Source organism: Gigantopelta aegis, chromosome 1 (genome assembly GCF_016097555.1).
Source record: "Gigantopelta aegis isolate Gae_Host chromosome 1, Gae_host_genome, whole genome shotgun sequence".
Lineage (NCBI taxonomy): Eukaryota > Metazoa > Mollusca > Gastropoda > Neomphalida > Peltospiridae > Gigantopelta > Gigantopelta aegis.
Window position 1 is genome coordinate 38,576,738 of NC_054699.1, and position 12,500 is coordinate 38,589,237.

General features: G+C 33.6%; 1 long non-coding RNA gene across 1 annotated transcript in view; it reads left to right on the plus strand.

The window, feature by feature from the left end:
- Positions 1-314: 314 nt before the first annotated feature.
- Positions 315-12,500, plus strand: part of LOC121368012 — a 32,179-nt gene continuing 19,993 nt past the window's right edge. The window contains exon 1 of the long non-coding RNA XR_005957464.1: positions 315-750. This is a non-coding gene — a long non-coding RNA (uncharacterized LOC121368012). The remainder of the gene's footprint in view (positions 751-12,500) is intronic.

A 12,500-nucleotide genomic window follows, 5' to 3' on the forward strand; every position in this document is an offset into this window, starting at 1 on the left:
CGATATTGCACCTTTAATTCGCCAAGACAACAACAAATTCAGTTAAGACGTGGTCGCGTCTCGAGTCCAGCGGCGTGTTGTTAGTTGGGGCATTGTTCGGCCGCCAGAATCATAATGGCTGACTCAATTGCCGAGCCTTCACAAGACTTCAGTAACAGTGGCGGCCGCGATTCTTTAGATCAACACAATGGCGAAATAAAGAATCTGAATTTTTTGAATTTGCACTAAGATGAGACTTCAATAGCAGTCAGTACATTCATCGGCTGTTGTAGCCGACTTGTATGGGCAGTTCGATAAAGTAAAATAGACGAAAGCTGGTGCTAGAAGCCTTGATGCAGGCGACTGCCATAATGAAGCTATGCTTACGAATAATGGTCCTTTCTTTACCCCATGAAAGGCCGAATCCGTTTTCATAACTCGCGATCGAATCGTAGCTGTGAAATTTCTTCAGAAGCAGTAGACAGATGGCCAACGTGCGAGGAAGAAGCAAGGGGGAGAAATACTGCTTCTAAGTTTGTTGTCCAGTTGTTGGGGGGCTTTTTTTGGTTCTGGTTTTTAAGAGAGATATGTCTGGAGTTGGGCTCAGATGCGCAGAGGACGATGCTTCTGAAATGCTGGCGGTACGCCGGTCGTCGCTATATTGGCGGTTCGGTTCTCTCACGGTTGGATCGATTGCAAGTTGAAACCGGTTTGCGGACTGAAGGAAGTGACTGGATGTGACGTCGTCTCGTCAGGGAGACCCAGAAACAGGTATCTACAGCTTGATGCAGGGTAGTCGTGGCGGGGCGGGGGAGTAGGAGGGAAAGGAGGGGAAGGATGACCGATGGGTAGTGAATGGATGGAAAGTCACTAGACGTGTTTATTTAAATACATCAATGCGAAATTTATAATGTGAACAAAATATATGTATTTGTATTGTGTTTTATGAGAGGTGGTGTGTGTTTAAAAGATAAGTAGATAGAGAAAGAGTGTGTGAGAGAGAGAGAGAGAGAGAGAGAGAGAGAGAGAGAGAGAGAGAGAGAGAGACAGAGAGAGAGAGAGAGAGAGAGAGAGAGAGAGAGAGAGAGAGAGAGAGAGAGAGAGACACAGAGAGAGAGAGAGAGCATAAGAGAGAGAAAGAGACAGACAGGCAGTTAGATACACAAATGACACAAGAGAGAGAGAGAGAGAGAGAGAGAGAGAGAGAGAGAGAGAGAGAGAGAGAGAGAGAGAGAGGAGAGAGAGAGAGAGGATATATATATATATATATATATATTATATATAGAGAGAGAGAGAGAGAGAGGAGAGAGAGAGAGAGAGAGGATATATATATATATATATATATATATATATATATATATAGAGAGAGAGAGAGAGAGAGAGAGAGAGAGAGAGAGAGAGAGAGAGAGAGAGAGAGAGAGAGAGAGAGAGAGAACTAAAAAGAGAAAGAAAGAGTGAGTGTGAGAGACTTAGTGAGACAGTGACGGAGCGAGTTAGTGCCTGAACGAATAATTGAGCCAGTGAGAGATGAAGAAAGGGAGGGGTTCAGGAAAAACGTATTTCTGAGATTGTGAGGGTTGTTTTAAAAAAATAACGAAAATGCGAGTCAGAAGCAGACAGAGAGATAAATAAACAGTAAGGGTAAGGCAGAGAGAGAAAGAGCGAGGCAGAATATAGACAACAGAGAGAGAGAGAGAGAGAGAGAGAGAGAGAGAGAGAGAGAGAGAGAGAGAGAGAGAGAGAGAGAGAGAGAGAGAGAGACACACACACACACACACACACACACACACACACTACCAGTTCACAAATTTAATAGTGGTGGAGTCCTGCCTGGCCTGTAGTCGTCCGGTTTATTGAATAGAGATTTGGTTCGTTGTGAATGTAGCAAACGCATGATTAAAACCACAGATCGTATCTGATCTACCGAGTCGTTAAACTCAGCGGGTAACTTCTCCCTGCCTGCACTGAATGGAAGTTACTGAAAACATCCATAATGGAATGCGGGTGGGTAATGGGAAGTCGTGTTACGTTTAACGTCAGAAGGGAATGTTTGTAGGAAGCGGAGAGTTGGGATAGAATATATTAGTTTATTTATATTGACAAAAACAACAACAACAACAACAACCACTATGTGTTTCTCTTCACTGTTGACATAAAACAGCTAACTTTGCAAACCATCACCATGTCTTCAGTAGTCTCTCATAGTATTTGTATACTTTCTTTTCGACACAAATATATATATATATATATATATATATATATATATATATATATATATATATATATATATATATATATATATATATATATATATATAAGTCAGTATACAAATACTATGAGAGACTACTGCAGAAAAACAAAAATATGTTGCATGTTTAAAACATATATATTCACGAGAGTGTGTTTTGGCATGAAGGGAACAAAATTTCATTCCATAAAAACAGAAAGATATTTAACCACCCTTTTATTTCCATTATCTAAATTATAGAGGAAATTAAATATTGTTTCTTGGTATAGTTTCTTTTGGACATCAGTATATACATATATATATATATATTATATATATATATATATATATATATATATATGCAAAACATATCACCTGAATCAATTTCTGTCATGCTGTTCATCAATGCGACCATCTTGTGTTTCCAATAAGCAGCCACGTAAGCAAAAATTCCCCGTGTGCAAAAGACTTCACGTGCGTGTCATGAATTAAGCCGACAGGTAGAAAAATGCCAGCTATATGTTTCAATAGCCGGTATTTCTGTATTGAGATTTAAGTGAAATAGAGTACTCGGAGAAATTCCTTCATAAATTGTATTAATTAAATATGCTGAAAGATATAAGATTTTCAACCAGTCGACTGACAACATTTATTCGACACAAACTTACCATTTGACTAATAAAACGACACAATAATAAAACTAATAAAACGATACAAATAATTAGTGTAATTAGTATATTGCTTATGTTTATATATATATATATTTAATAGCAAACGTTCTCGCTTTTTAAAACGTTAACCGTTAACTCTAGACACTGTTATTATATACAAATATAAACAGGTATATGTTGAGATATCGAGAGTATTTTAAAAATGTACAAATTATATAGTTCGTTTTCTTTATGTGTCCCGCACAGTGAACATGCACAGTAATAAATTTAATTTTCTCATATTTCAAATGATTTACGATTTGTGTCTATTACTACAAGCGTACCGTGACCAACACTTATCAATGCTAATTTTGATAAAATAAAACAGTTTTAATGTCGAGTTAAATATAGTTTAATAGATTATTGAAGTCATTAACAAGTTTTATCAGAATTTGCACTCAACTAGAGCTTATGGTTCATGGATATTTATTTGATTTCAGTAGATAATAGTCTTCAATATCGCTTGTCGATTAGCCGAGGAGGGGGATGGGTGTATACTTACAATGCAGTTTAAAAAAACAAAAAACAAAAACAAAAACAAAAAACAAATAGGATAACGCACAAAGTGGAAATGAAAGCAGATTTTAAGCGTGCACCGGATTGGACGTTTTGGGAAATTTGTCCGGAAATTCCTTCATAAATTGTAATAATTAAATATGCTCAAAGACAAAATTTTCAACCAGTCGACTGACAACACTTACTACTTATATAAACCCCACAAATACAGTAAATGATTATTAATCCAATTAAATCATGAACACTTTCATTTATATCATCAGATGATTTATATACAAATATTATCATGTGTATTGTATTTATTCGACACAAACTTACCATTGGACTAATAAAACGATACAAATAATTAGTATGAATGTATTTCTTATTATATGTATATAATATTTAATAGCAAACTTTCTCGCTATATATATATATATATATATATATATGATTAGAAAGACGTAAATGCTTGACTGTATACATATAAAGTACATTGAAATTATATCTGATAAATTCGTTTTGTGAGACACAAAAAATAAGTTGTAGTTTAATACATCATTATACAATTGAGTTTTCGATGTACACATAAACTATTTAATGATGATTTAAAGTTAGTATTGTCCATATGCATTTCTGTAACTTTAGAAGGAAGTGAAATATGAGATGATGTAAAAACAATTGTAATATTATGAAAGAATTTGTAATTCAAACAATTGCATCGGTGGCACAATATCTCGATATGCAAAACAAAATACTATGTTTTGTAATTCAGTAGTATCATGTTAAAGCACAATAAACCGCCATTTAAACAATATGTACTCAAGCGTTTATTTCAATTCATTACGAATTATATGGTGTGGTTTCAGATGCTGTACAATGCTGTAAACGATACACAATAATACCAAACATATTTGTGTAAATAATTGGTTTATTTGAAATATTCTATGTTCAAATTATGTTCTCTAAAAATTGGATATCATGTTTCTCCTTTGTTGAGTTTTTATAACCGTTATTGTTTATATTTTTATCAATACAGAAGTAAAGTTCTGGTTCAGATGTTCTGTTGCTCGGGCGTTAACGTGTTTAACACAGAACACGAAAAATCCAACTTACCAGGAACATTCTGTTGCTACTCGCATGTCATTATACGCGATGTAATGTCTTTACCACTTGTTGATTTATTAATTTAATCATTAAGTGTTTCCATTCATCCTGCTATTTTCAAATTAATGGTTATTAAAAATGTATGGTTTAACAAATTTCTTGATTCGAAGCATATTAATATGGCCAAAAAAATGCCCGTGTAATTCTATTGCTGAGAAAAATAATCAAAAGGCTGGATGCGCAATATAACATTCATAAATATAAATTAATAAAAAGTTAATCATATTTTTGTGGGGGTCTGTCATGCGTTTTAGTGTTTCAGCAATTTCACGGTGATGGTTGCGTAATAATTTAAGTTCACTAGAGTAAGGGAACAGCAATACGTTTTAACGTCTATATCTGCCTGAAAAATAGTGTGAGTTTTTTGTATGCTGTTTTTTTCTTCAATATTTGAAATGTTCAGTACTCTTAACATCGACGATCGAACCCAGACAGCGCTATCAATCTTGGTGATTGAATTACGTTTTAACCTCGCCGCTGTGCGGTGTCTAAGGCGTGATATTTAAAATTAGCCAGAGTTACTAAAAATATATATGTCGATAAACAGTGTTTTTAGTTTCGAAAACAAAACGTATTAAGGAAACAAAAAAGTAAAAAGACAAGTTTAACAACTCCCCCCCCTCCCCCCCCCCCCCCCCCAAATAACGATTTGTTGCAAAAGAAATAAGCATACATCAATTACAACTTTATAAAAGTGTACAAAATGAATGAGCTTGTGTTACTTTTATGTTATAATTATGCTTTAGCAGATAACATTTCACCAAAGCATCATAGAAGGTAATGTTAATGAAGTAAAACTACCGCTCTATGAAATGATATATTACTTCTACTACTACTATTATTATTACTACTACTACTACTATTCCTAACAAAATTATTATTATTGTTATTATTATTATTATATTATTATTATTAGTAGTATTAGTAGTAGTAGTATTATTAGTATAGTATTAGTATTAGTATTAGTATTAGTAGTAGTAGTAGTAGTAGTAGTTACTATTATTATTATAAACGGCAAAATATGGTATGTTATATGCATACACGATTTACGTCAAACCACAAGTATATTTTATGCTTTTTTTGCTTAGTTTATATCATAATCATCATCATCATCTCCGTCACTGTCAACATAAATCACTGTCATCGTTTAATAAGATTTGATGCGTTGCTCAGCATTATAATAATGAAACAAATTAAACATAATTTTAAAAACCAACCACTACATAATTTACAATTTTCAGTTAAATTATTCTACATTCGTCTGTCAATTTTGTCGGTGTTTCTAAATTTGCTCTTTCATATAAAAACATTTAAAATTGCATTCATCACAATACTGTCTGCTAGGATCTGAACAATAGCTACATACTCTATTTTTACTGTGTCAAATATTTAAGATATTTCGATGTCTCGATAACATACTTTAAAACTAATTAATATTTTAAACAGAACACACATAGCGCCGCAAGGCGTTCTGTTTTCAATTTCTGATTGAATTTACTCCTGACAAGTGTATACTAATATATACTCGTGTATTGAAAATTGCACATAATTATATATAATATTTTTATGAATTAAAATAATAATAATAATAATAATAATAATAATAAAAACAATAAAATGATGATGATGATGATGATGATAACAACAACAACAACAACAACAACAATAATAATATTAATAATAATAATAATAATATCGTCAATACGAAATGTAGTACATTATTGTTAAATATTAAATGCATTAATAATAATAATAATCATAATAATAATAATATAGTCAATGCGAAATGTATTAAATTATTGTTAAATAAATAAATAAATAAATAATAATAATAATAATAATAATAATAATAATAATAATAATAATAATAATAATAATAATAATAGTACTAATAATATCGTCAATGCGAAATGTAGTAAATTATAGTGTTTTACAGCATGACATGAAGGGAATCAAATGATTAAAACGATAATGACCGCTGCCCAGGACACATAATCAATAAATATTTATTTCATTTAAATATTAAATATGCGTTCATTCATTCATTCATTCATTTATTAATCAATTCATCCGCCCGTCCGTCCGTGCGTTCGTTCATTCGGTCGTTCTTTCATTCAATCATTCATTCATTCATTCATTCATTCATTCATTCATTCATTCATTCATTCATCCATACATCCATTTATTCATTTATTACTTTATTCATCTATCAACTTCTGTGTCAATCCATCCATCCATCCACCCATCCATTTGTCCGTCCGTCTGTCCTTCCATCCGTCCATCCGTCCGTCCGTCCATCCATCCATCCATCCATCCATATATCCATCAATTCATTCACTCAGTTTTTGAGAGTGACAGTTTTTACATATGTAAAGATACTACCAGGAAATTTCTGCACGCTTATCGAATTTGTAACATTGCGTTTTGAATAAACACTAAATATAATGCGTGTGAAAGCGAATACGAGATGACAGAAATCGACATGAAAGAAATGTACACCTATGGCAAAAATTGTCACAGTTGAACAGTGCGAACCGCTTGTAACATTTCTTAAAAGTGTCTTAATTTCCTCTCAAGAGTTGAGAAAGTTGACCAAGGCGGCGTTTCTTCGGCGAATATTCTATATGAAAAAATCTCCACCAACAATTTCCGCTCAAAGCATGTTACGTTTCAAAAGCTAAATAAACGTACGCGCATAAAAGCTAGCTGTAAGAAAGTTGTTAGTATAAAGAAAGTGAACAGACGCGGCGCTTTCAACAAGTGCCGAGATCGAGTCTGTAAGACGAAAGGTAAACGAAGGAACTTTAGAGTTCTCGTTGAGGGCACAATCAGCCGAATTCCACTGACATAACGAAACACGTAAGGCGATATGGAAAACTTTGTAAAGTCATGTCAATTTCCATTACTCAAAACTGACACACCTGAACTTCGTCATAGCGGTGTGACACACCTTAACGTCGTTATAGCGGTGTGACACACCTTAACTTCGTTATAGCGGTGTGACACACATTAACTTCGTTATAGCGGTGTGACATACCTAAACTTCGTTATAGCGGCCTTACTGCAAATACTAAGAGTGCACCAGTTCTGGTTTATTTGTATGCTTCTTTATTTGTTTCTTTATTTCTTTATTTGTTTATTTATTTATTTATTTATTTATGTGTTTATTTATTTATTTATCTATCGAAATTATCAAAATTATTATGATTGTTATTATTATTAGAACTATTAATAATAATAATAATAATAATAATAATAATAATATTGTTGTTGTTGTTATGATTATTATTAGTAATAGTATTGCTTTTATGTGCTTTTTATCAACTTAGAACCAATCAATAAAAGGTCGTTTTAATACGTCATGTTACCAATCAAAGGGATACTACAATATCGCTTCCACTCTTAATTTTATAGCTATTACATAAACAACTAAATAAAATAACATAAATAAATAAACTACAAGAGTATATAATAATAATAATAATAATAATAATAATAATAATATGTGTGTGTATATATATATATATATATATATATATATATATGTATGTATATATAAATATAAATATAAATATAAACATATATACATACATACAATTTACGTATGTACCCAATGGACAAAAAAAATCTATAATAAGTAAAGCAAGTAGCAGTCCACGTGTTGAAGAGTAATTACAAGTCGTCTTGCTTTCGACGGAGACTGACCATTGTGGGATGGACGGGCGTAATTCAATAGATTAAGGGAATCAATCAACAGGCGTGTCGTTTGTTCTCCGTCCGTCTCACCCAGACATCGACGATCTTGTCAGCGCGATCATAAAACTCGTCATCAACGGCTTGAGAAAATCGCCTCGCTTTCACACTTCCCAACAAAACAAAAGTTTTTTATGCTGATTTATCGAACCTTATAATTATTCTGTTTAAACCCCATAAATTTCGGTGAGGCGTTTTTTTTAAGGGGGTTTCATGTAGCCGCGGATAGCAATGTTCAGAGACAAGCGATAAAAGCGCTCTCGATTTAGGAGTCGTATTAAAAAATAACGGCAATTGATAAAAAGAAAGAAAAAAAAGCTTTTGACCGCAGATTTTCGTTTAAAATGTTATAAGTTATCAAATGACTATGGCCAGACGTTGTCAGTACCAAATGCGAGTGTTTTGAAACCCGAGAAGACCAACTATATTGTCCCGCTCTTGTGAGGTTTTTCCACAACCTTGTAATGGATAGCCATTTTTTCCCCATAAAGCTACTCCACAACTAAACAGAAATATACAACAGGTCGCTCAGTGTTATATATCTACACGCTCCTTTCATAAACACTGTATTTAAAAAACGACAGAATGTGTATCGTGTTACTAGCGTATTGTGGACGTTAATTGTTAGAAATACACAGCAATATCAAACACGACATAGAACATCCTTGATAGTTACTTCGGAAATTGACCTTTTGACAAATTGTTTTGACCAGAGCGTGTTACATTTCAATGACGCAGCATGTTCCTTTCACTGAAGTTATCGTTAGGATCTGTCTACAAATCTGATTAACTCTTTTCTCATGCAGCATCAAGTCTGAAAGGTTTTCTTCATTCAGCGAAATAAAACATGACTGTTCTGACTTTCTATGTGGAATATTATATATTTGTAATAAAAGGATATAATATAAATGGGCTACGGAACAGAGGTAGATATTTTAATAACATGTTTATTTGTAGGGTGTATTAAGTAGCTATTAAGCAGCATGTGTTTTTGACACTTGTTGTACTCGTTGAGATATAGATACTATCTGAATATTTTACTTCGTTCGGATGTACCAAACTATATTACATTAAACACATGGGTATATAGTCAGCTAGCTAGCTAGAAAGGGAGAGAATTGTAAATATAAATATTAATTTAAGTACATTGATCAGTGTATTAAAAATACACAGAAAACTGAACAGTGTTTTTCAATCAGTTAAATAAATAGAGATGGGTGTAAAAGAATAGAGAACATAGTAATTTAATACCAATTGAATATAAATAAATATAAATAAATACATAAATAAATAAATGTAATAAATAAATAAATTAATTAATAGATAATTAAATTCTGTCATCGTTTAGTGGAAATATCCTCTTTCTGCAATTTTGAGGTAAACAGGCGTCTGTGCTTGTGCATATTGACTGTGGTATAAATCTGTATATATTTACATATGCGTGTGTGTGCGTGTGAGTGTATGCGTAAGTAGTATACTGATTGAAACATACTTTGTTTCGTATAGTTTATATCCTGTTTGATATATTCAAAATTAGTGGAAGGTGGTTACAATAATTATACAGTCCTTATACTTGGTTATATACCAAACGGGTTGTAACGTACAATCACGCCTCATCCTGTTCATTACAATACCAATTTTTACTAAAGCAAAATACAAACACAACTATAATTTTAATAAACTCACATTTTATTTACGGTTATATGGCGTCAGACATATGGTTACGGACCACACAGATTTTGAGAGGAAACCCGTTGTCGCCACTACATGGGCTACTCTTCCGATTAGCAGCAAGGGATCTTTTATTTGCGCTTCCCACAGGCAGGATAGCACAAACCATGGCCTTTGTTGAACCAGTTATGGATCACTGGTCGGTGCAAGTGGTTTACACCTACCCATTGAGCCTTGCGGAGCACTCACTCAGGGTTTGGAGTCGGTATCTGGATTAAAAATCCCATGCCTCGACTGGGATCCGAACCCAGTACCTACCAGCCTGTAGACCGATGGCCTGCCACGACGCCACCGAGGCCGGTCCACATACAAATGTATCTCAATGCTTGCTGGCTTCTTTTGTGCTTGTTATTTTTTTATTTTTATTTTTTTTTTAAACACAAAACATTGAAATACTAGCTCCCTTGTTTGTCTTAAAATGGGGGGGGGGGGGGGGGGTGGGGAGTGGGGGGGGGATAATGTGTTTTTGTGTGACGTAGGTAGCGAGTGTAAGTCAAACGATATCGAAGAATGGCAAGAAATTTAATACTAATGACAATTCTAAATGACTAAACAATAAAACGTTCCCCAACACTGCTATTAAAATGTAAAGCGTTAAACGTTATATTCGTAGTTAGAATATTATAATAGCTATTGCACATATATCATATTCTATTATAAATGTATAATGTAAATATAATGTATTTGCTTAAAACTAGTTCGTGGGCATTATATATCTGTAACGTATATTTTATTGAAACAAATACAGAATTTGTGTAGAAAAAATAGAAAAATTCTATATTTGTACAAATACAAAATGTATTGTTTAGAAAACACAATATGCGAAACTCTGGTATTGTAAAAGTAAAGTTTGTTTTATTTAACGACGCCGCTAGAGCACATTGATTTTTTATCTTATCATCGGCTATTGGACGTCAAACATATGGTCATTCTGACACTGTTTTTAGAGGAAACCCGCTGTCGCCACATAGGCTACTCTTTTTACGACAGGCAGCAAGGGATCTTTTATTTGTGCTTCCCACAGGCAGGATAGCACAAACCATGGCCTTTGTTGAACCAGTTATGGATCACTGGTCGGTGCAAGTGGTTTACACCTACCCATTGAGCCTTGCGGAGCACTCACTCAGGGTTTGGAGTCGGTATCTCGATTAAAAATCCCATGCCTCGGCTGGGATCCGAACCCAGTACCTACCAGCCTGTAGACCGATGGCCTGCCACGACGCCACCGAGGCCGGTCTCTGGTATTGATTACACCCCGAAACAATGTAACAATTTACGTTGTTTAGTTGTGACGTGATCTTTTTCTCCAGCCAAAGCCCATTATGTATTACCGTCTACTGAATATTTCTTTTACAGTAAATACAGCACGAGATTTCCAATAATAAGCTACAACAATAAGCGCATAAATGAGGGACCCCCTCCCCCCCCCCCAAAAAAAAAAGAGAGAGAGAGAGAAAAAAAGAAACAAACCAAAAACCACACACATAAAAAACCAACCCCAAAACCCATTAAAACAAACAAACAAGCAAAAAAAAAAAAAAAAAAAAAGAAGTAAAAAACCCTGCAAAACCTAAAGAAAAAAAAAACAGAAAAGAAAAAACAACAAACACCCCCCCCCCAAACAAAAAAACCCCCAAACAAAACAAAACATCAACAACCAACAAAAAACCCCACAACAACAACAACGGACAACAAACAACAACAACTCAAAAAAAAAGCAAAAAAAAAAGCAAAAGAAAACAAAAGAGAATGACGTCACAGAAATGATTTGGGTTCAGAGATGGCCTATGTAATTGACATTGTGTATACCTATGATTAAAGTCATTGAACTACAGCGTGCATACCACACGAGAAATATCTGTGACCCGAGATCTGTCCTTATTAACTCGATTCCGAGACGATATACATCCTGTTGTTAATGAGAATTACAGCTTGTAGCCATGGCGATCAGCACAAGTTGACAATCTTTGTTAATTAGTACCACCACAGAGGCGTGTCTTGGGTTATGTGTTTTAAGTCGAGCGTTTCGGTGTAGGTGTTTTTTGTTTCCCCACAACAAACGATCTTTATTACGTCTTGAATGTACGTCATCTATGTAATATAGATTTATTAACATTCATTATTTTGTTCGTTCGTTCGTTCATTCATTGAATAATGTCGTAATATGTACTTTATTGTGAATGAATTATTTCTATATGGATTCGATTTTAACGACTTCATATAAAAAAGTGTTATGACCAGAAGAAAGAAAAAACTCACTGAAAATAATACACCTCACAAAAAATGAATTTACTGGAAATGTCTTTATTTTTCTTTATTTTTTAAAAGAGATTTTATAGCAAATCATGATATTATTTGAAATCTAAACATTATTAGCTGAGTTTTTATGTTAACGATATAAACGATAAACCCCCACATAAATCACCCCCGACGCTCCT